Here is a 21928-nt window from a genome sequence, read left to right as displayed (position 1 = left end):
ATACAATCTTCTCCTGATTTGGCCATTAACATTAAAGTCACATAGCATATTACAGAGGAGCATTCTGATGGGTAGGAGAAAAAGGAATCCAGTGATTTATTCAAAAAGTTATTTGAACACATTCTTCTATTCCATATGGCTTTGCCAAGGACTTCCTAAATTTCAAAAGAGCAGCCCATTCATTTAGGTGGCTTCTAACACATTTAAGAGGTTGATGTATAAAGAAATGCCCTAAGGAGGCTTTTAAAGTTTTTAAACCCAGTACTTTCCCTTTACCTTTATTTGCAGCCACCAGTATACTAACGATAAAATCTGAAATTTGGGGCTGGCCCAGCGGCGTAGTGGTTAAGTTTGTTTGCTCCACTTCGGCAGCCCAGGGTTTGCAGGTTCGGATCCCAGGCACAGACCTACACACCACTCATTAAGCCATGCTATAGTGGCATCCCCATACAAAGTAGAGGAAGATTGGCAGAGATGTTAGCTCAGGCCCAATCTTCCTTACCAAACAAAAATATCTGAAATTTACTTACTATGTTCCAAGAACTCTACTAATGTGCATCTTATGTAAGTAGTTGCAAGGGAGACCATGTATATTTACTATCTGTCCTTCTCTGGTGGGGAAAAAGTTTGCCAACCCCTGGCCCCAGCTAAACCTAAAGACTCTTTAAGATCTTGCCTGCTTCATTGCTTTGGTTAAATGTCGGCTTATTCTGTCACTGGATAGTCAACGTCTCAGCATTTAAAATTCTGCAGCTCACATCTACTTCTACTAAGAATTAACACTCTCCTGTCAGCTCTCATCAATTCAAACGTTGCTGAGAAAAAATGTTTATACCCAGCCCCTCCTTGTCTGCATTGTAAACCTACCTTCCAGGTACTTCCATGATGTAGGTCTCATCTGACTTTTATAAGGAAGCTATACAACTGCCTTGGAGCCATCCCAGCTGTTTCCAATTACCTAACTGAGCAAATGATTAGGCAATCAGAAATTTTAAAGTCTATTTTTCATCTATGGAGCTAGTAAATAAAGCTCTAAATTTTAGTCGCTAATCTCACTCGAAGAGTAGCAACCAATCCATGTTTGTTCCATGAAAGGAGGAAGTTTCTGGACCAACGAGCCCTTAGAAGACAAGCCCTTATGGCCAAAGTGAACAGTGCTTAAAAAAAGAGAGAGAGAGCGATAAAGAAACCTTAAAAGACTGAGGGAGCACATTGGGAAGGAAAATGTGGAATAGATGTTAGAATCTTTGCATTTAACCGCTTCATCAACGCCTACAGCTGCCTGCCCATCCATCTTCCTACTTCTCCTCTCTTTCCCTTTTCCTTATTTTCTCTTTCCTTGTCTCCCGGAAGAAAAGAGCAGAACCAGATATCAGACAAGCAGCAGAAAGAGAGAAAAAAAGAATTACTCTAGTTCCTTCTCTGCTCATACCCCAGCCTCTGCCCTGTCCTACTGGCTGACGCTGCCATATATTTGCTGTGAGATAAATTACAGAGTCAACATGAAATATCACAAAAAGCAGCAAAATGTCCTAGAGACTTCAGCCACATGCATTATGTAGTGTCACTAATTAATACAGAGCCTAAAGACTAACGCGTAGAAGCAATTAGGGCCAAACCAAAAGGAAATCATACTGTTTTCAAACAGGAATGTTAATAAATATGGAAATCCTGACCTATAGCTCAAGGGTGTTGTCAGTATTCAGATAACAGTTTGGGTCAAGGCAGGAAGAAACAAGGCAAAAGGGAGTACAGCTGGCAGATTAAGAGGATTCTAGAAGAACTATTGAAAATGTAGCATGATCTTTGGGAGAAATGACCTTTACGTCTGGCAATAAAGATGTCTTTGGGGACCTTAGATAAGATCCTTTCCACAGAGCAAAGGGAATAGAAGCTGGATATTCACACCCGAGAGAAATATAAGTAGAAACAGACTCTTCAGATCCAAAGGACAAAGATAAATAAAAGAAAACTTTGAAGCATAAAAACCCGAGGCTTCTTCGGGTCCACGTCTGATTATACTTTCCTCTCCCTCTGCAATACAGGAGCCCTAATTAAAAGAGAGTCAGAAAGGGAGGATGGCAGGGGGAAAGAGGAAGAAGATAGGGTGGGGGGAAGGCATAGACGCAAGAAGGAGGTGGATACTCTGAGTAGAGGACAGAAAGCTGGCTGGAAAACACAGATGGGTTTGGGAAACAGAAACCTAGTAGAAAAGAACGAAAGTGTAGAGGGAGGGAGAGACAAGGCTGATGAGACAGGTAAGGGGAGACAGGGAAAGCACGAGAACCAGAAAACAAAGCGAGGATCATAACGAATGAAAATGAGAACAGAGGAACTGAGAAGATCCTGTGGAGGATGAATCCCCAGAAGGAAGCCAGGAGGAGGCGGTAGAAGCAAAGATGAAAGAAAAGAGGGATTAACCTCAAAGCAGAGAGCTACAAAATGCTGGTCTGTTGTTAAGATCCCACCAGAAATTTGAAACCACAGTGAAACTGTCTAGTGGTATGCTGCTTAAAAAATTATTCAATTCAAAAGAGGGAAGAGATACTAATTTTCAGGATCTAGGTGGTAGATGGAAGGAGAGGATCCAGGCATGGCTGAGATTTGAGGTGTAGGTTATGAAAATTCTGGAGAGTTCAGGAAAAGAGACTTCTTTCGACATAACTCACTATTCAAGGACAATAACAGGAAAAAGAATCCCAGATGTTGAACATAGTGTTCTTTTAACATGCTCTAGAGTTGAAAGCATATCTACTAGCCCTTCCACCTGCAGCAAGAGAGGGAGAATGAAAAATGGCATTGTCTATGTTCCCGTGTGTCCAGCACAAGGTAGGGGCTCATTAAATATTTACTGATAGAATGAACTCATCCCTTTTATGAATGTTGTGAGATAAATATCATGGGTTAAAGGACATTCGAAATTCCAACCCAAGAGTTGTAAGCAACAACTGAATCTTTCTGAAGCTGTAATCAAAAAAAGATATGAGTTAAAATATCCCAGTAAAAAGACTTGTTAAATTCCTACTATGTATAGGACAAGATCGTAAGCCCTTTATATGTTATTTCATTTACTCCTCACAGCACATCTGCAAGATGGGTATTATTCTCTCCAATCCAGTTTAAGAAACTAAGACTCAAAGAGTTTCAGTGTATTATCTACTGGCCAATGAGGACCTTGGAGGAATGGATCATGTCTACAAGAACGTAAACCCCATGAGGCCAAGGGTTCTGGTCTATTTTGGTCTCTGCTGTCTCCTCTTAGATAAATGCTTGAAACAAAGAAGAAACTAAACAAGTATTTACTGAATAAAGAAGTGAATGAATGCCTGTTTATGAGACAACTGAATATGGCTAGGGAAAAAAATACACAAACTTGTCAACTGGTCTTATTTTCAATTCATGATGGTTAACACCCAAAGTGGGCTCCTCACCTTGACACAGCAATCTAAGTTCCTTCTGTCCATTTTATATATATGTAGTATTTAAAACCGTGAGTCAGGATGACATCGCTTCAAAATGAGTGTAGGGAAAAGAAAAGATGCAAATCTAATATTTACAAGCCAGGGAGATAGGAAAAAAACAGAAAACAACTCTGAAAAGGATGAGCTAGTGAGACAGGGCAAGAGCTAAAAAGAATGTGGTATCCCAGAAGCAGGAGAAAGGAGTATTTCAAAAAGGAAGGGATAATTGGTCGGTTTCCCACATTAAGACTGATGTGTGCATGCAGAAGGCTCACTGGGGAGTGCTCTCAGGATTAGCTCCTGTAAGGAATTGGGGAACAAGATAGTGCAGAGGGCTTGACCACCTTCCAGGGGGCCCAGAGGCTGGGATAGCTATACAGATATTTCCCCCACCCGCCTGGACGCAAAAGGCCTGCATCCACCTGTCATCAGATGCAGCTGGTCTCGAGGCTGCACCTGATTCTCATCCCCATTCACCCCCTCAATAACTAGATTCACCTTACCCATGGGATTGATCTCTAATTCTCCTCCTGGTCATCAACCCGATAATTATAGTCAAGTCGCAACATAACCTGGCCGGCAAAGTGCTGGACCAGCCAAGGAAAGGAAAGGGTCTTTACTCCATAAGGGCTGCAGGACTTAGCCACACGATTACTCTTCCATATGCCCCACACCACTGCACCTAGTTTTCCTCTGATTCTCTTTTGTGTGTAGTCTAGACCATTGACGCACTGCTCCCCCGGCCCCAGCCCTCCCCATGAGAGCTTGGGCCATCTGATGGTGCCACCTATTCCACCTCCTTGTAGTGGTTATATATGGAGTGTCTCATTGAGGTCCCCCCAGTCCCGGAGGATTTAAGCTTCTGGGCTCCACACTATTCTCTCCAACACTATTTTGGTCCTAATTCTTGGCAAGTTCAACATCCACAAAGATGATCCTTGCAATACCCCATCATTTCAGTTCCTTGACCCTCCTCTCTTCCGAGGATCCTGTTGTTTACTCTTCCCCATCCACTCATCATATGTTCCTACCCTAGAGGTTACCAGTACCAAAAGCAAACTGTACCCCCTCTACATCAACCAGAGGGGCAGAACCACGAAAAGATGGACAGACAGAACAGAATCGGGACCCCGTGACTCACTGTCTGTAAGGCTGTTATCTTCATGTCCGATGCCAGAACTTGAGGTCCACATGGCAGTTGAAAAAGGAAGCTGGATATAAAGTGGAGAAAAGCAAAGACTAGTTAGAAGCCACGTCAGTCTCACACAGCCTCCAACCTTGATGAAGTGGGCATCCCACAGGAGATGCTGCTGCCCTTCCTCAGGGAGCTAAAAACATACTTGGCCCAGGGATTGGAGAAGCTGAAGGAGTATCCAGGGGTGGTGAAGTGGCAGGTCTGGCTGCTGCCTCACAGCAATGAGACAGGTCAAAAAATAGGCAACAACGGGTGTGAGTTATGAAAGCGCCCGCCCCAACCTTTTGAGTGTAAAAACAAAATGGCTGCTTCGCTTCCACCTTCCCTAAATAGAAGCATACCAGAAGGCAATCTGGGAGAGGTGGTTCAGCTGGGCCAGATTGGCTCACGGCAGAACTATCATCCCCTCCATAGTTTTAATTTCAAGTATAGCACTCTCTGGCCACCAGCTCTTGTCTTTCCAGCTCATTCCCTCTACTACTTTTCCAACAGTTCATTGACCAAAAGAGTCCAACAAATCATTGACCCTACAAGGTCTCTCGCAGTCGCCATAGCCTCAGGATCCTCTGTACCCATTGTATTATTGAATAATTCCCTTGCATAAACCCATACTTCACTTTCCTCTCCCTCCTTTCCTCATGCTCACCTGCCAAAACGCCACTCCAACCTGGGTAAATCCAACTGCGCTTACTCATTGCCTGCACAGGTGGAAGGTTACTGGAGACAATACAACCATTCTGACTGGCCTTACTTTAAACTACTTTAAGTTCATTCAGCTGAGATGAATTCCTAGCGGTCTCCATCAGCCCTGCTGTATTTCCCTAAGACGCTCACACATATACCATCTCAAACCATCTCCATTTCATGCTTTTCTTCAAACTCCAGACATCCTCCCCTTTCCACACTCAGCTCGTGACCTTGTTCCTATTTGTGTCTGTTATCTATGGCTGGAAAATAAAACCCACTAAAAGGTAGACGCTTAAAACAAAAACCATTATTTAACTCACTATGCTATGACTTGGTAATTCGGGCTGGGCCTACCTGCTCTCGTCTGGGTTCACCCACAGGTCTGGGCCTCTATTGAGATGTTTGGGAAGGCAGAGACAGCTGGGGCCTCTCTCCACCTGGATTTTCTTTCTCCATCAGGATTCCCAGCATGAGAGGCCTCGGGTTGGAACTTTTACAACATCACTTCTGGGGCCTTCTATTGGACAGAGCAAATCACAGGTCCAGCTTAAAGGGCTGTGGAAATAGACTTCACTTCTTGATGAGAGGACAGTTTGTGGCTCTATTTACAATCTGTTTCATTATTCGTGAAAATGCCAATGTATCACAAATAGAGGTAGAAGGCAAAAGAAACACCATATCCATATTTTTTACCTATTTTATTGACGTTATATAAATACAGATTTTGAATACTTATTCAATATTTGTGGTATTGTTTTTCACTTTAAATATTGATTGAATCACATACTAAATGTTTTCTGGTAGGGGTCAGCATACTCTGGCCTAAAGGCCAATTACAGACTGTAAATAAAATTTTTGTAAATGAAGTTTTATTGGAACTCAGCCATGTTCATTCATTTATGTATGTCTATGGCTGAGTTCACAATACAACAGTAGAGTTGCGTAGTTCCAACAGAGATTGTATGGCCCACAAAGCCTAAAACATTTATTATCTGGCCTTTTACATTAAAAAATTGCCAATTGCTGCTTGATGGCGTCATCTTTCCATCTCTGAAGTAAGCCCATTGATTCTATAGAATTCTCACAGACATAATGTCCATTACTCAAATCCCATAGGTTTATGCGAAAAGCTGCCTTAACAGAGCCACATCTTATAGATGCAAACTTTGATAATCTAGGAAATTTCTTTGGTAGGTCTTTCAGATTCTGCCACATACAGTGAAATATTTATTTCCTGTAATGAACCAAAAGTCTCCTGCAAAGAACACTTAGCACGGCCACGTCTTCAAATACCCCTGAACCAAAGTGATGCATGAGACTATCTTTCACTTTATCTGTAGCATCAAACCATTGATCCAGCATGGAAGGGTAACACAACACGGCTTTTGAGCACTACCGTACTTCAGAGTCATCCGGGGAAGTTACCAAAGGGCCGATTCTCAGGTCCCCTCCCTCGGAGATTGTGATTTAGTAAATTTGAAGAATGGCCCAGAAACCTGCATTGTTAGCAAGCACTGCATTGATTTTGATGCTGACGGTCTAGACACGTCACTTTGAAAAACTCTGAACTAATTAGGATGAGGAATAAGAAATAAATGGGGCTTAGCTAACCATTGCTTTACTCCTTTATTTTCTAGAAAAAAAAAAATGCAGTAGCCCCATACGTTACCAGGTAAATAATTAGCAATATATCATCTCCTTAGAATTCTTCCTAGGATTTGACAGAAAGCCATTGATGGGCACTTTCCATTCTATTCCAAAAGATTACTTTGCTCAACCTCCCTTATGTTCTTCCTGACTATCCTGATTATATCTTTATTTTACCAGCATTTTAAAATAATCAAAACTATTGTATCTTACTTGGCATTCCAGAAGGGATGCCTCTATTTTCCCCCTCTTTCTCTAGAACTCTATTCAGTACCATTTGCTGAGATTTTTCTTAAGAAAGACATGTAATGGGGGCCAGCCCCGTGGCTGAGTGGTGAAGTTCACGTGCTCTGCTTCAGTGGCCTGGGGTTCACAGGTTCAGATCCTGGGCACAGACCTAGCACCGCTCATGAAGCAATGCTGAGGCAGCGTCCCACATGCCACAACTAAAAAATATACAACTATGTACTAGGGGGCTTTGGGGACAAAAAGGAAAAATAAAATCTTTAAAAAGAAAAAAAGAAAGACGTAATGTAATGGAAAGAGAACTGAAATTAAAAGACCTAAATGTGACTCATCTAATATATGTGTGCAATCTCAAAGCAAAATTCTCACTTGTAACACGAAGGGATTATTCAACTACTCTTTGCTATACCTTCCAAATTTGACAATCTGTGATCTTCTGCTCTTTACATTTATGCTAAGGCTTTTAAGATCAGTTTCAAGTGTTTACATGTAATACTCATTTGGGGAATAAAAGTGGATTTAAAAATTTCTATGGCCACAAATATTGTACCTACCTTTAGGAGGCACCTATATAAAAATACAGGAAACTGTACTTTAAATCTACACTCAGAGGAGGAAATGGTATTCTTTTTTCCTTTTCAATCTATGAATACATGGAAAGTTACATTTCATTACAATTTCAATTTTATGTGACTATATCATTGGAATGTTGCTAGTGAAATTTGTTGATAGTTTAGCCCATCGGTTCACCTATGAATAACTGCGATGTCTTAGCTGGATGAAATCTCATTCCGTGTCGACCATTGGGTCACTCCCATAAATAACGCTCAGGCAGAGCGGAGTGAAGGATAATGAAGAATTTTGTGCAGTCCTTTTGAGAGCACAGATCTGGAAACACCCAAAATTGTTCTCCTTTTTTATTATTTTGCATTTATGTAGCACCTTAAATGTAACTTAAGTCCCATAAAAATGAGAGGCATTGAATGGATGCCTGAGAGAAGCCTGTAGAACAGGGCTCAGAATGGGGCATGGACGAAAAATAATGCTCCTGTGATTACGATTTTATAAACAAAGTCAATGGCTCTTTTTTTCCTTTTCCTCCCCTCTTTTTCTTTTTTTTTTTTTTTGAGGAAGATTAGCCCTGAGCTAACATCTGCCACCAATCCTCCTCTTTTTTGCTGAGGAAGACTGGCCCTGAGCTAACGTCCATGCCCATCTTCTTCTACTTTCTACGTGGGACGCCTGCCACAGCATGGCTTGCCAAGCAGTGCATAGGTCCACACCCGGGATCCAAACCAGTGAAGCCCGGGCTGCTGAAGCAGAACGCGCAAACTTAATGGCTGCACCACTGGGCCGCCCCCCCCAAAGTCAATGGCTTTTTGTTGTTGTTTTTATCCTATTTGGGTACCCATGTGCACATATGCAACAATAAATCCAGTGATTTCCAGCAAAGGCAGCAAATACTTGTCAAAGAGACAAAGGAAATGATGGGCTCTTGAAAGCAGGGACGAATATCACCCACTCAGACGCCATGGCTTTCTGATCAGATGTCCCCGAGCAAATATAACAATAGCAGCAGAAGGAGTAGTAGCTTCAATTCATATACTGCGTTTTAGGTACTAGGTACTATCCTAAGTATTTTACACACGTTAGTTCATGTAATTTTATGAAACACAAAATCCCTGTGAGGAAGAATTACATCCCAGTTTAGCGATGAGGAAACTCAGTGTTGGAGGTTAAGACATCTGGTCACAATCACACTGTTAGAAAGAGGCGGGGCCCAAGAGCAGATCTGGGGGTGACCTCATCTCTATCATCTCCACTCAGGAAGGTCATGACGTCCTTCGTCTTTTAAGGGGTTCGCTCCTCATCTTTCCCACCCTCTAACTCAAGATCATACCTTCTCCAGAGGCCCAGTGCCTTATTTCTGAACTGTTTCTGTTAAGGACCCTTCAAATTCCCTAGCACACAGTAGGTGCTTAACAAACGGTTCTTCTTTTCCTTTCCTCCCCACTACCAATAATTACTCTTCCATCACGGTGCAGATCTCTGCTGTCTAAAGTGGAAGCTGCATGGCTGATAAAACATTCCCTGTAAAAATTGAATGATGAAAACCGATATTAATGTGTGATCTTGGTACGTTTGCATTTTAACGTGAACTCCTGAAAACACAATACTCAGTGTAAAAGGATTCATTTCAGACTCTGCGACAGGCCAATGGTAGAGAGATCTGGGGGTCAGAAGATCTTCTTAGGGTAACCTATCATCCCAGCTTGCCTGGAATGACGGGTTTCCCAGGACACGGGACTCTCGGTGCTAAAACTGGACTGCCCCAGCCAAGGCAGGGTCACCTTATCCTCACTCCTCTGAAATAACCCAGCACTATTCCCTTAGCATTAATCCACTAGTGCGGAAAAGTTGTACATCGTTTTATCAACCCAAACAGATATACCTAAACATTAGCTGAGGAGAAACTTCGAGAACAGTGGAAGACGGTATAAGTGTGTGAAGCAGAAACGAAAGTATATAACTCAGAAACATGCTTTGAATATCACTAATTAAATTTCTTCTTGAAGTACTCAAGGGGACCCTGGCTATAATCATGGGAATTCTGTATAATTACATTACACAGTGATTTACAGTTTCTTTTTCTTCCCCCTTGGGTTGATTTCTATGGAATTTGACTTATTCAAATATTTAAAATTTGTTTCATATATATAAACTTACTTAAAACTGAATTACCAGTATCACATGTGTCCATAGGCATCCTTGCTTTCTTATAACATAAGGAGCTAATGAGACCACAGCGGTTATTTATTTACTTTGACCTAAATATTTGGTGAATCGTATTTCAAGATAAACTATGATACTGAAGCATTGTTTGTAATTTCAGATGTGAGAAACTGGTCCAGGGCTTCTCCACAAGATAGCTACCCTTAAGGCGTTATAATATCTGTGTTCTCTGTCTCCTAGAAATTGCTTTCACACGTTATATACCAATGAAAATGGGAAATAAAACGAATTTCAAAAAAATACAATGAATTTTCAAAGACAAAGACAAAAACAGTGCAATTTTTGTCTGAACTTTCTTGAACTGCTTTCTGAGGAAAACATAGCATTTAATGGCATTTAAAACATGGTTTTTTACAGACCTAAGTTGCAGGCATAACAAAAGAAAGCAACGTACTGAGGAAATTTAATGTCCAACTTAAATAATAAAATATCTATACATATTCTAATGTCTTTCCTACAAAAAGATTTGCAATTTCTACGCTTTTTCAAGTCTGTGAGACTTTTTCCTGTCTGATGCTAGTTAGGCAAATATAGAGAGGACGGAGCGGGAGAAATAAATAATTTAGTATTTATTAACATATTCTTTTTTGCAGCTAAATGATATTGCACCATTGTTCCCAGTTCATCCTGGACCAGGACGTGAGGAAGTGCGGGTTAGGATGATGGGGGGAAGGTGAGTGGGGGTGAGGAAGTGAAGGGAAGGTGCAAAATTTTTCAGTCACTTTTGATCATTTCAGTCATTTGATCATATGTTTCCATCTCTTCCTCACCACCACCCCCCCCAATAAAATACTTCAAATCATAAACACTGCCAAGGTGGGACTAGGCCATCAACACTAAGAGTAAATAATGAGCTGGGGAAGTGGGTTAAAGCATAATAGTATGGAATTTCTTTTCACTAATATTTCTCTCTATATCTTTTTTTTTTGGTGAGGAAGATTAGCCCTCAGCTAACATCTGTGCCCATCTTCCTCTGTTTTATATGCAGGACACTGCCACAGCATTTCCTGACGAGTGATGTGTAGGTCCACACCCAGGATCTGAACTCACAAACCTCAGGCTGCCGAAGCAGAGTGTGCAAACTTCATTACACCACCAGGCTGGCCCCTCTCTATATCTTTTTTTGAGAAAATATAGTTTTTGTAGCAAATTAAATTTTCATCACTATGTACTAAATGTTATTTATTAGATTTTCAGTGAGTAATTAGGGTTTTTAATTAAACAATAAAGCATCAAAAATTAAATGTATGTACTTTCCATTTGAAGTTGACAGAATGGGAGCAAAGGGCAAATGATATCAAGAACCTCTTTTTGATTATTCTATTGAGATCATATTGGCTTATCACACTTTGTAGATTTCAAGCGTACATTATTATTTTTCAGCTTCTGTATAGTCTGCCTCATGTTCACCACCAATAGTCTCATTTTTAATCCATCACCAGCTACATGTGCACCTTTACCCTTTTTGCCCTCTCCTTACTCCCCCTCTGTTAACCACTAATCTGTTCTTATCTATGTGTTTGTTTATCTTCCACATATGAGTGAAATCATCCAGCATTTGTCTTTCTCTGTCAGACTTATTTCACGTAGCATGATACCCTCTAGGTCCATCCATGTTGTCACAAATGGCACAATTTTGTCTTTTTTGTGGCTGAGTAGTATTCCATTGTATATATATTCATTTTATATATATACCACATCTTCTTTATCCATTTATCCACTGGTGCAGCCACTATGGAAAACAGTACGGAGTTTCCTCAGAGAATTAAGAATAGATCTACCATACGATCCAGCTATCCCACTGCTGGGTAATTATCCAAAGAACTTGAAAACACAAAGGCATAAAGATACATGCACCCCTATGTTCATTGCAGCCTTATTCACAATAACCAAGACTTGGAAGCAACGTAGATGCCCATCAAGGGACAAATGGATAAAGAAGATGTGGTATTTATACACAATGGAATACTACTCAGCCATAAGAAATGATGAAATCCGGCCAGTTGTGACAACATGGATGGACCTCGAGGGTATTATGCCGAGTGAAATAAGTCAGAGGGAGAAAGTCAAATACCATATGATCTCACTCATAAGTACAAGATAAAAACAACAACAAACAAACACATAGCAATAGAGGTTGGATTGGCGGTTACCAGAGGGGAGGGGGAAAGGGATGATTAGGCACATGTGTGTGGTGATGGGTTGTAATTAGTCTTTGGGTGGTGAACATGATGTAATCTACACAGAATTCAAAATATATTACGATGTACATCTGAAGAAAAATAAGTAAAGAAATAAATAAATTACCCAGTCATCCGTTGATGGGCACTTGGGTTGCTTCCAAGTCTTGGCTATTGTGGATAATGCTGCAATGAACATAGGGATGTGTATCTTTTTGAATTAGTGATTTCATGTTATTTGGATAAATAGCCAGTAGAGGAATAGCTAGATCATATGGTACTCTTATTTTTAATTTTTTGAGGAATCTCCATACTGTTTTCCAAAGTGGCTGCACCAGTTTGCATTCCCACCAGCAGTGTATGAGGAATAATCTTTTTTTTTGTCAAAGGCGCTTCTTCCCTACTTTTGATCAGTTGGCATACATTATTCCCCCATTCTGTGCTCAGAGGTTGAAGTAATGTGGAAGGAGGAAAATGAAGTGTGAGTTAGAGAACTAGTAATAGCTTACACTTATTGAGTCCATATGCCAGGCACTCTCCTAAATGCTTTACATGTATTAACGCACGTTAATGTCTACCTTATTAAGGATTCACTCCATAAGGAAAATATTATTATTATCCCCACGTTACAGATAAGGACATGAAGGCCACAGAGCTTGAGTGACAACTCAGGATGACATATCTAACAAATAGAGGAACTGGGTTTTCAACACAGACATCCTAGTTCCAGATTCTGTGCTCTTGACCACTCCCATCTCTCTAAGAAAAGAAGCTGGCTCTTCACACATACAATATCAAATTAAGTAGTGGAAAAAGGCAGTGGACGAATGAGCGATCCAAAACTACATGCACCAACGTGGATGAACCTCACAGACACAACATCGAGTACAAGCAGCCAGACAGAAGAGTGCATTCTGGATTACTCCATTTATGTTAAACAACAAAAAGCAAGCAAAGCAAATCTGTGCTGTTGGCAGTTCGGATGGTGGGCACCCTCGGGAGCAAGGGGTAGTAACTGGAAGGAAATTGGAGGAGGGTTTCTAGCTGTGGTTCAGTCTGGGTTTTGTCCTGGGTGTCGATTACATGGTGTGATAATTTAAGAAAATGCATCCAGCTGTGCACTTATGATACGTGCCCCTTTTTGTACATATATTTCAATTAAAGATTTGAAAGAGGGGGGCATAGGAACTTTGGGGTCACTTCAAAGAAAGCAGGACACAGCCCTCTCCTCATTCTTATTAACGCTCTCCTGTCCCATTCTAAGGCAGGGATCCCAAAGTGTCATATCCTCATCATATCTTTTCCTACCTTTCTTTCTCTTTTTGCTCTTTAATGCTCTCTTGTCAAAAAACTAAAAGGAGGGAAAGCTGTTTCTAGTTTCCTCCACTAAATAGTAATTTGAATATCCAGGCGCAATTTATTTGGGAGGAAGGGTTACAGATGAAAGTTAAGAATGATGAAATTTCTGAACCATCAATAGCTGAGGGAGTTGTCAGTGACTAAACAGCTTTGTCCCAGACATGGAGACTGATGAGTAAACTTGCCTCAACCTCCCTGCAAGACTCAGTCTACCGTGATTAGTGCTGCCCCACCCCTGACAGGAAGGGGAAGAGAGGGGAGATGGGGTTGGAGACTGGGCTTTTCAGAATTAGGAAGAAGAAGAAAAACCTGGAATTCACATTCTGAAAGCTTAAAAAAATGTATAGAAACCTTGATATCTGATTTTCATGGCTTGAAAACTCTCAGAACACTGGTCTCATGCAGGATACATATTTCTCGAAACTGCCATATGAGTCTTTAGAGCCTGAGACACCCAATAATGAGAAAAATAAGGAAGAAAACACACCACATTCTCAGAGATTGTTTCTAACAGGAAGCCAGTTTTGACAACCCTTCCACCTGCTTTATATCATTAAACTGAAGGAGACTATGAATAGGAAGGGGGTAGAGGAGAGACATTGCTAATAAAATATTTAAGAACATTAGGAAGAGCCATATCAGGCTTTTAGTTTACCCAGAAAAAGCACCTTCCTAACGTATCAGTCAACCAAGATTTACTGTATTAATGAAATCACCTTCAGATTATAAAGGTAGAAAAAAAATGCACAGAATGCAGACAGATAACCTATTTTTAAAATCTAGAAAGGACAAAATGTTCTAGAAGAAAGATAATGCCAAGCATCTTGCTCTTTGTGGCTGCTCTATTTACTCTGACCTCATCATTCACAGATAATTGGTACTGAATACCAATATCTGCAAATGATCTAGGAGCCATATCCTAATGGGGCAGGGAGGTCGACATAATGTTATATAAGATTTACTATCCCTTGAAACAAACAAACAAGTAGGGATGACTACCTAGTTAAACTCTGAACTACCACCTCCCCCACAATTATCGTCGCCATAGGAGATGAATGATTGATTGCAGGCGACGGAATTTACCATCTTTCAAATGTGCATTTTCCTCTTGAACACTGAAATAATGATGGTCCCAGAGAGCCATGCAGATTGCCCAATCTATCAGCATTTTTCGCTGTGTTTGACTTTCATTCCTCTGCATTTGATTGCCTCTGAAATAATGGCAGCAGAATTGAAAATGCTCCTTATATTCCCGAGGTGATTTTCATTTGTGATAGATAGGCCAATGCGATTTTCCCTATTACACTAACCGGAGAAGGACACCCCCGTACATTAGGGGGCTCAGTCAATACAGGAGAGGGGATTCCATTGGGTCCACGAGCCCACTCAAAGAGAGGGAAGCAGGGACAAAATGCAGCTAAGCAAGCAATGTTTTCATCTACACATTCTTAGAAAGTGACCGGACAGCCTAAAAGTATATTTCATTCTAATTCTGGGGCCTATTTCCTACATAGTAAAAACGAGATCAAGCACAAATCCTAGGCAGTGGTTTTGTACTAATTTAAAGTGATATGAGAAGCTGGAATTGTCTGTCATTTCAGTACATTTGAGTTATCTCTGTCTAACTCTGGCTTCTCTACAATAAGCTTCTCTCTCCCCTCCCCTTCCCCTCTCCCACTCACCAAACCAGTCGGTTTTGAACAAAGAGAAACTGTTTTCCTTATGGCGTTTACCATTTATCACTGAGTGGGGAGCGGTCTGCGGAGGAAAATTCTTAAGAGTTTTGCGAAAAAATGTGAGCTGTCAGCCTCGCTGATCCGCATAAAATCACTCCTCAATCTCAACTATTTTGCTTTTGTTTTGGGTTATTTTAAATAGGGAAATAACAAGAAGGGAAAACATTTTAAAAGCCCAACCCCAGGCATCTTTCACTTTCTATTTTGTTACTTTCCTTTTTTGGCAAGGAAAACTTAATTATGTAAAGGAGTGACAGCTCGCGCAGATGCTTCACTGATCCACAGCACAGACAAGCAACTTGGAGGAAGGTAAATATTCAGTGAAGATGTGCTCATCGCTACCCCAGAAAGAGCCAAGTAGAAAGATCCTTTGCATTGTGGATGAGGCTGTCACTTGTAGAGTTTTGCAAACACTCCAAAAGGCAGAGGCTTGGGGAAAAATAACTCTCAAAGGTGAAGATGCAAAATTTACACGCTTTCATAAATTATACCATGATGATAAAGGTGTTATAATACTCTTAGAAATTAAGGGAGAGGCTTTTCTTATAATTTCAGAAGAAAATGCATAGGAAACAGATCTTAGGTGAGATGGAATCTCTACAAATTAAACTATTCTGCTGGAAAATATCTGAGCATATACAATACAACATTCTTTGGAAATAATAATTAATGCATTCTAAGAGCATTTCTAACTAAGGCTAGAAATAATTTTTCCCATTTTTGATCCATCTCTTGACAAATATAGTCCCAGGTTGGTACCTAAGTGCACAATCCCTTACTTCATTACATTATACTTGGAACACAAATTATTATTAGAAAAACTTCCTAACCTTGAAATTCAATGTGACAAATAAAAATGGCACGCAATAGGATATATTGCAGTATATGAGGCCATTTCGTGTAAACCTAGTTAGGCCTCACTTTGTTTTTCCAAAAGGGGCTGACACGGCCATTGAGCATGCATTGTATATCTGCTTTAAGCATTTCCTATGTCCCAAAGACAAGAACAAATGGCCTTAAGATAAAGGTGCAACTTCCCCCCAATATTGGCATTTCCTTAAGGATAAGCATCTCTCCCTAGGCTAGGAACTGTTTGCTGTGCTCACCTGTGACCACCCAGCTCCAGACAACAGAGCTGCCACCCTGCTGTGTCCACCGAGACAGCAGACCTACCTGCTGTGTCCATCAATCGCTGCGCCGACAGAGCAGTCTCGCGACCATTGTAAAAGGGACATTTCAATCCTATGTGAAACATCCTGTTTGGGGGTATATAACCACTCTGTGCACCCCACTTCTTTGGTGCCCTGCCTTCCTTGGGGAAGGAATGCCCCAGGCTATATGGTCCTCACATTTGGCTCAGAATCAACTCACTCCAGTTTTCATTTATAGATTGGTTATGAATTATGTGCATCAACAAATGTGTTCTGTTTGGCTAATTTCAGTTTTCAGAAAATGCAACCACACTTAAACTTAAAATAAAAGAATAAAATTTAAAAGCTGAATCAAAGTATGATGAAGATTATAATAATGTAAATAATATATGAATGAATAAGTAAGATATCCAAAAATGTAATTTAAGCAATACCACTATAAATGTCATCATTTTAGGCGTCCTTTGGTATGTCTAAGAATAATTAATCACATATTTGCAGCATTTGCATCACACCCTTCCTACACAAATTTCTGAGACTGAAATTTCATGAAATTTTACAGGTTGAGCCTTGACCCTATTTTCAGGGCTCGGGTTTCCAGGATGAATTCTGGCTCTGAGCTGCTGCTTCTGTGCGTTCTTCACATTCACTTCTTGCTCATACACCCCAGGCATCCTCTTGTCTCTGCTCTGAACCAAACCAGACATATAACTCATTTTCCTTTCCCTGATTTCCACCAACAAAACAAACCACAATTTTCCTGAACGTTCAGGGAGAAAGGAAAGCTTTATCTCTAGAAACACTAACAGCTGAAAACTGAACAGTAACCATCCCTGTTCTAAAAAGTGCTTTTGCAAATGGCAGCCTTTCTACTTAGTCACTCCCTCCTCCTCGGTGGGTGTGCTCTCCTTCCCAATTCCCAGCCATTTCTCTTTCAGAGCGGTTTTACTGCCTTTTCCCTTCTTTTAGACCTTGCACTACAAGTCTCACTTTCCACCCTCAAGTAAATAGTCAAGATATTTTCCTTACGGAAGACAGTTCTTGCCCAGAGGGGAATTCAGATGTCCACTTTGAAGGTAATTGTTTCACTCTGTATTTATCTCATTTGATCTTGACAGTCTCTTGTTTTTAGCAGAATTGATATTGTTCTCATTTCCATTTTGCATACAGGAAACCAAGCTTCAGAGGGATGAAGTCACTTGCACAGGTCACAGGTTTGGTGGCTTCAAGACCAGAGCTTGGGTCACTGTGCTCTGGAGGCCCCACTTCCCCTTAAGCCAAGTTTCTTTCTCCTCAATCAATTGCCCTTTTCTCCTCTCCCTCAATAAAGATCAGAAGTCTTCAAGAGACGTAATTCACATGTTATGTGATCAAGAAGGGTAGCAAAGGCACTTTAGCTCAGTGGTTTCCAAAGTGTTGTCCCTGAATCAGCAGCATCAGCATCTCCTGGGAACTTCATAGAAACGCACATCCTTGGGCTCACTCCAGACCTACTGTGTCAGAAACTCAGGGACTGGGGTCCAGCGATCTGGATTTTAATAGTCTTTCCAGGTGATTCTGATGCACACTAAAATTTGAGAACTACTGGACCAGCTCTTCCTCAAACCAGGTTCCTCTCCTTCCTAGGCAGAGAACAAGACTACATTTCCCAGACACCTTGGATGCAGACAATGGAATATGAACAAAAGTCATGTCCACAATTTCCAGGTTTGGACCATAAAAAGTTTCCACTAACGACACTCCATGCTTTTTCCCCTTTCATCGTCTTGTTATAGGCAGGTGTGGTGACCCTGAAAGGTTTGTATAGAAGATGCTGGAGCCACAGGATCAAAGGACGCTGGATATCTGAAGCACTGCTTAAAGGAGAGCCAGCAATTGATCAAGAATACTCAATTTGGGGTCCAGCTCGGTGACACAAAAGTTAAGTCTGCATGTTCCACTTTGGTGGCCCGGGGCTCACCTGTTCACATCCCAGGCACAGACCTACACACTGCTTATCAAGCCATGCTGTGGTAGACATCCCACATGTAAAGTAGAGGAAGATGGGCATGGAAGTTAGCTCAGGGCCAATCTTCCTCAGCAAAAAAAAAGAGAAGGATTGGTGGCGAATGTTAGCTCAGGGCTAATCTTCCACAAATAGTTGATTTGTGTAAAGCCACTTGAAGCATGACAGTCATCTGTTATAGCTGCTAGCTTTACCCTAACTCATATATGAAAGTGTTATTTTGCGTAGGCATAGTTTCTAGGATTCTAAGAGAGAAATAAGATATGCAGAAGGTAAAGCAACCCACACCAGCCCTATTCGCTTGTTTCCTGAAGAAAGAGATCAGAGAAAAAATTCTTAAGTTCTAGAATAGGAGCAAAGCTGTCACGTGGCTTCTGACTTGCTCTCGGCAGTGAGGGGGTGAGTCATGAGAGAGAGCAAATGAGAAGAGACTTTTAGGTGCTAGAAAAAGAAAGGGTAGAGGACATGGTAACGACAGCTATATGCCATTTCCCATGCCATTTTGGATCATGTGAATTCCATAGGTACTTACCCACTTAGGATTGAAATGGACTTGTGGGACTAAAATTCACTCAAGTAAAAAGATTTAGCATTTCGGGCTGTTACAGACACTAACAATTATCTGGTCAAACTCTCTCATTCTGCAGAGATTTCATTAACTTCCCAGGATTCTTAGTGGCAGAACCAAGGGAAGAATTGAGCTCTCCCAACCTCTCTTCTACCATCTAACATTTCTTTCTACCATCTAACATTTTTAACTTATTTTTAATCTTTCAGGCACTTGCTTATAAATATCATTTCCTTCTCTCATATTTCATACCCAGAACTTACTACAGAGGTTAAGGACGCTGAACTCGGCTCTACTGTCAATATTTTAAGAATTCTGACAGCTTTATGGACTAGATTTCTACAATAATACGGGATTCATTTGTCCACAAGAAACTACAGGTAGAGAAAATAATCCCCAAACCCTCTTTTTTCATGAAAGAATGTGTGAAGTTCAGACAGGACTGAGCAATGGAAGGCTCCCGGGCCTAATGGAGTGCTTACTGAGATTATAGATCCTGACGCAGCACATTGATTGGGCATCTGATGCCACGCTCTGTAATGTCTAGCCAGGAGAAGAAGCATAGCACCTATACAGGAACACATAAAAGATGTCCCCAATGTCACCTGCTGTGACCACAAGTTTCCAAAAGGGATTATGACAGTGAAGCATCTCTTGAACGTTGGTTCCCAGGAATATACGGTCAACTATTCACCTTGGTAAGAGCCGGGAGACCATCTCAGATATTTCCACTCTAGAGTCGCATGCAGTTTTAATATAGAGGTTTGCCTGGTTTTGCTTTTTCACTATTCATTTATTTGTTACTATGTATTGCCAACTGAAGAAAAGTTAAAGAAATAGAGACTTTTAGGAAGTCCTGTAGTATAATGAGGGTTTCTTCCACCAGTCATGTAAGACTCCAACTCTAAAAGGGTCTGAATGGATAAAATTAGACAGATCATACATTAGAACAGCAGCATGTCACCGTGACTTGAGTTACATGGCCTGGGTTCAAATTCTCATATTAGAGCTTAATGGCTGTGCCTTTGGGAAAGTTATAGCTTATTTATGCTTCAGTTTCCTCAACTAAGGGATGGGGATAATTAATAGTAGCTACTCCATAGGATTAAATGAGTTTGTATTTTTAAAGTGCTTAGAATAGTGACTGGCCCCTAACAAATGATATGAAAACCTTTTAAAAAAAACAAAAACAAAAAACACCAAGGGGCCAGCACTGTGGTGTAGCAGTTAAGCTCGAGCGCTCCACTTTGGTGACCTGGATTTCACAGGTTTGGATCCTAGGCAAGGACCTACACACCACTTATCAAGCCATGCTGTGACAGGCATCCCACATATAAAGTAGAGGAAGATGGGCACAGATATCAGCTCAGGGCCAATCTGCCTCAGCAAAAAGAGGAGGATTGGTGGCGGATGTTAGTTCAGGGCTCATCTTCCTCCAAAAAAAAGAAAACAACATAGTTTCCTGGGTCAACCTAGGGGCACATCAGACTTCATTACTATTTAAGTGCTTCCGGACAGACAGTGTCAGGAATAAGGTGACTCAGGCTGCCCCCAGGTCAAAAGATAATAATAAGCCATTGGGTTTGTCAAAACCAAAATGGTGTCTAAATATCATTAGAAAAGTCTTTACATCCTACTAACCTCCTCAAATAAACCTGTGAAAACCAAAAAATAATTCATCTTTCACGTCTAAGAACAGAAAATACGAGACCAGTGAACCTCCTTAATAGAGATACTTAACCTCAGGTTAGCTACCCTTGCCACTCAGCAGGCTCCTCCAACCACAATTACTGTGTATTCAGGGAATGCCAAGCAATTAACCTGAGAAAATATGAATAAAAAGGTAAGTCTCCTGAAGGTGAAAAACCATACAATGCTCTCCAAAATGAGTCCTCCCTATATGAATTATAATCTTCATTGATTCTCTCATTCCCCCCCTCCCTTGTCAGGACAGCCAATCAAAAGTTGGCCATACACAATTTTTATATAATGCTAAATGTTCCTGAAGGATATGAGAAAATAACTGAGCTAAATATGGAGATACCAAAATAGCAGTCAAAATGAGGTACCACAGGAAGGCAATAAATGAAAAAATATGATGAGGAATGAAAAAGAATCAGAGACGAACTCAAACAAAAACCACGTACCCAACTTAAAGGAAAAAAAAATAGCGACAGTCAGGAACAGCTATATAACTCGTGGGGCCCAGTGCAAAAAGAACAGGCAGAGGTCCTTGTTCAAACCTTATTAAAAATTTCAAGATGGCAACCGCAGAGCATTAACCCAAGCATGAGGCCGTCCAAGTGTGGGGTGCATGTAACTGAACAGGTGTCACGCTCATGAAGCCTGCCATAGTTATGAAGGCATGAGCTTATAAGAAAAATGAAAATAAATAAAGATAAGCAGATGAATTCAGATGAAAGTCTAGGAATATTTAAGGGGATGGAAAAGGAGATATGGGAAGACCTGATAAAAGGTATGAGATTACAGAAATGGCAGGAAAAGAGAGAGGAGTAGGAAAAAAAGATGAAGGCGAGAACAGATAAGAAAGACTAAAGCGAGAGGCTGGCCCGGTGGCACAGGGGTTAAGTTCACACTCTCTGCTTTGTTGGCCCATGGTTCACAGGTTTGGATCCTGGGTGTGGACCTACGCACCGCTTATAAGCCATGCTGTGGCAGGCGTCTCACATATAAAGTAGAGGAAGATGAGCACGGATGTTAGTTCAGGGCCACTTTTCTTCAGCAAAAAGAGGAGGATTGGTGGCAGATGTTAACTCAGGGTTAACCTTCCTCAAAAAAACAAAGAAAGAAAGACTAAAGTGAGAAGACAAACCTGAGTCATCTCAAATTGCCAATGGCACAATAGAAATATGGACCAAAAGCAGCAAATCCATATTTGG

At 40.9% G+C, this 21928-nt stretch overlaps 1 long non-coding RNA gene across 2 annotated transcripts in view; it reads right to left on the bottom strand.

Moving 5' to 3' along the window:
- Nucleotides 1-5726: 5726 nt before the first annotated feature.
- LOC102149064 (uncharacterized) overlaps nucleotides 5727-21928 on the bottom strand; it is a 37555-nt gene continuing 21353 nt past the window's right edge. For both annotated transcript variants that reach the window (XR_289956.4, XR_002805166.2), the window contains one exon: nucleotides 5727-5860. This is a non-coding gene — a long non-coding RNA (uncharacterized lncRNA). The remainder of the gene's footprint in view (nucleotides 5861-21928) is intronic.

This window comes from Equus caballus, chromosome 30, assembly GCF_041296265.1.
Source record: "Equus caballus isolate H_3958 breed thoroughbred chromosome 30, TB-T2T, whole genome shotgun sequence".
Taxonomy (NCBI): Eukaryota; Metazoa; Chordata; class Mammalia; order Perissodactyla; family Equidae; genus Equus; species Equus caballus.
This window is presented reverse-complemented; position numbering and strand designations above follow the sequence as displayed.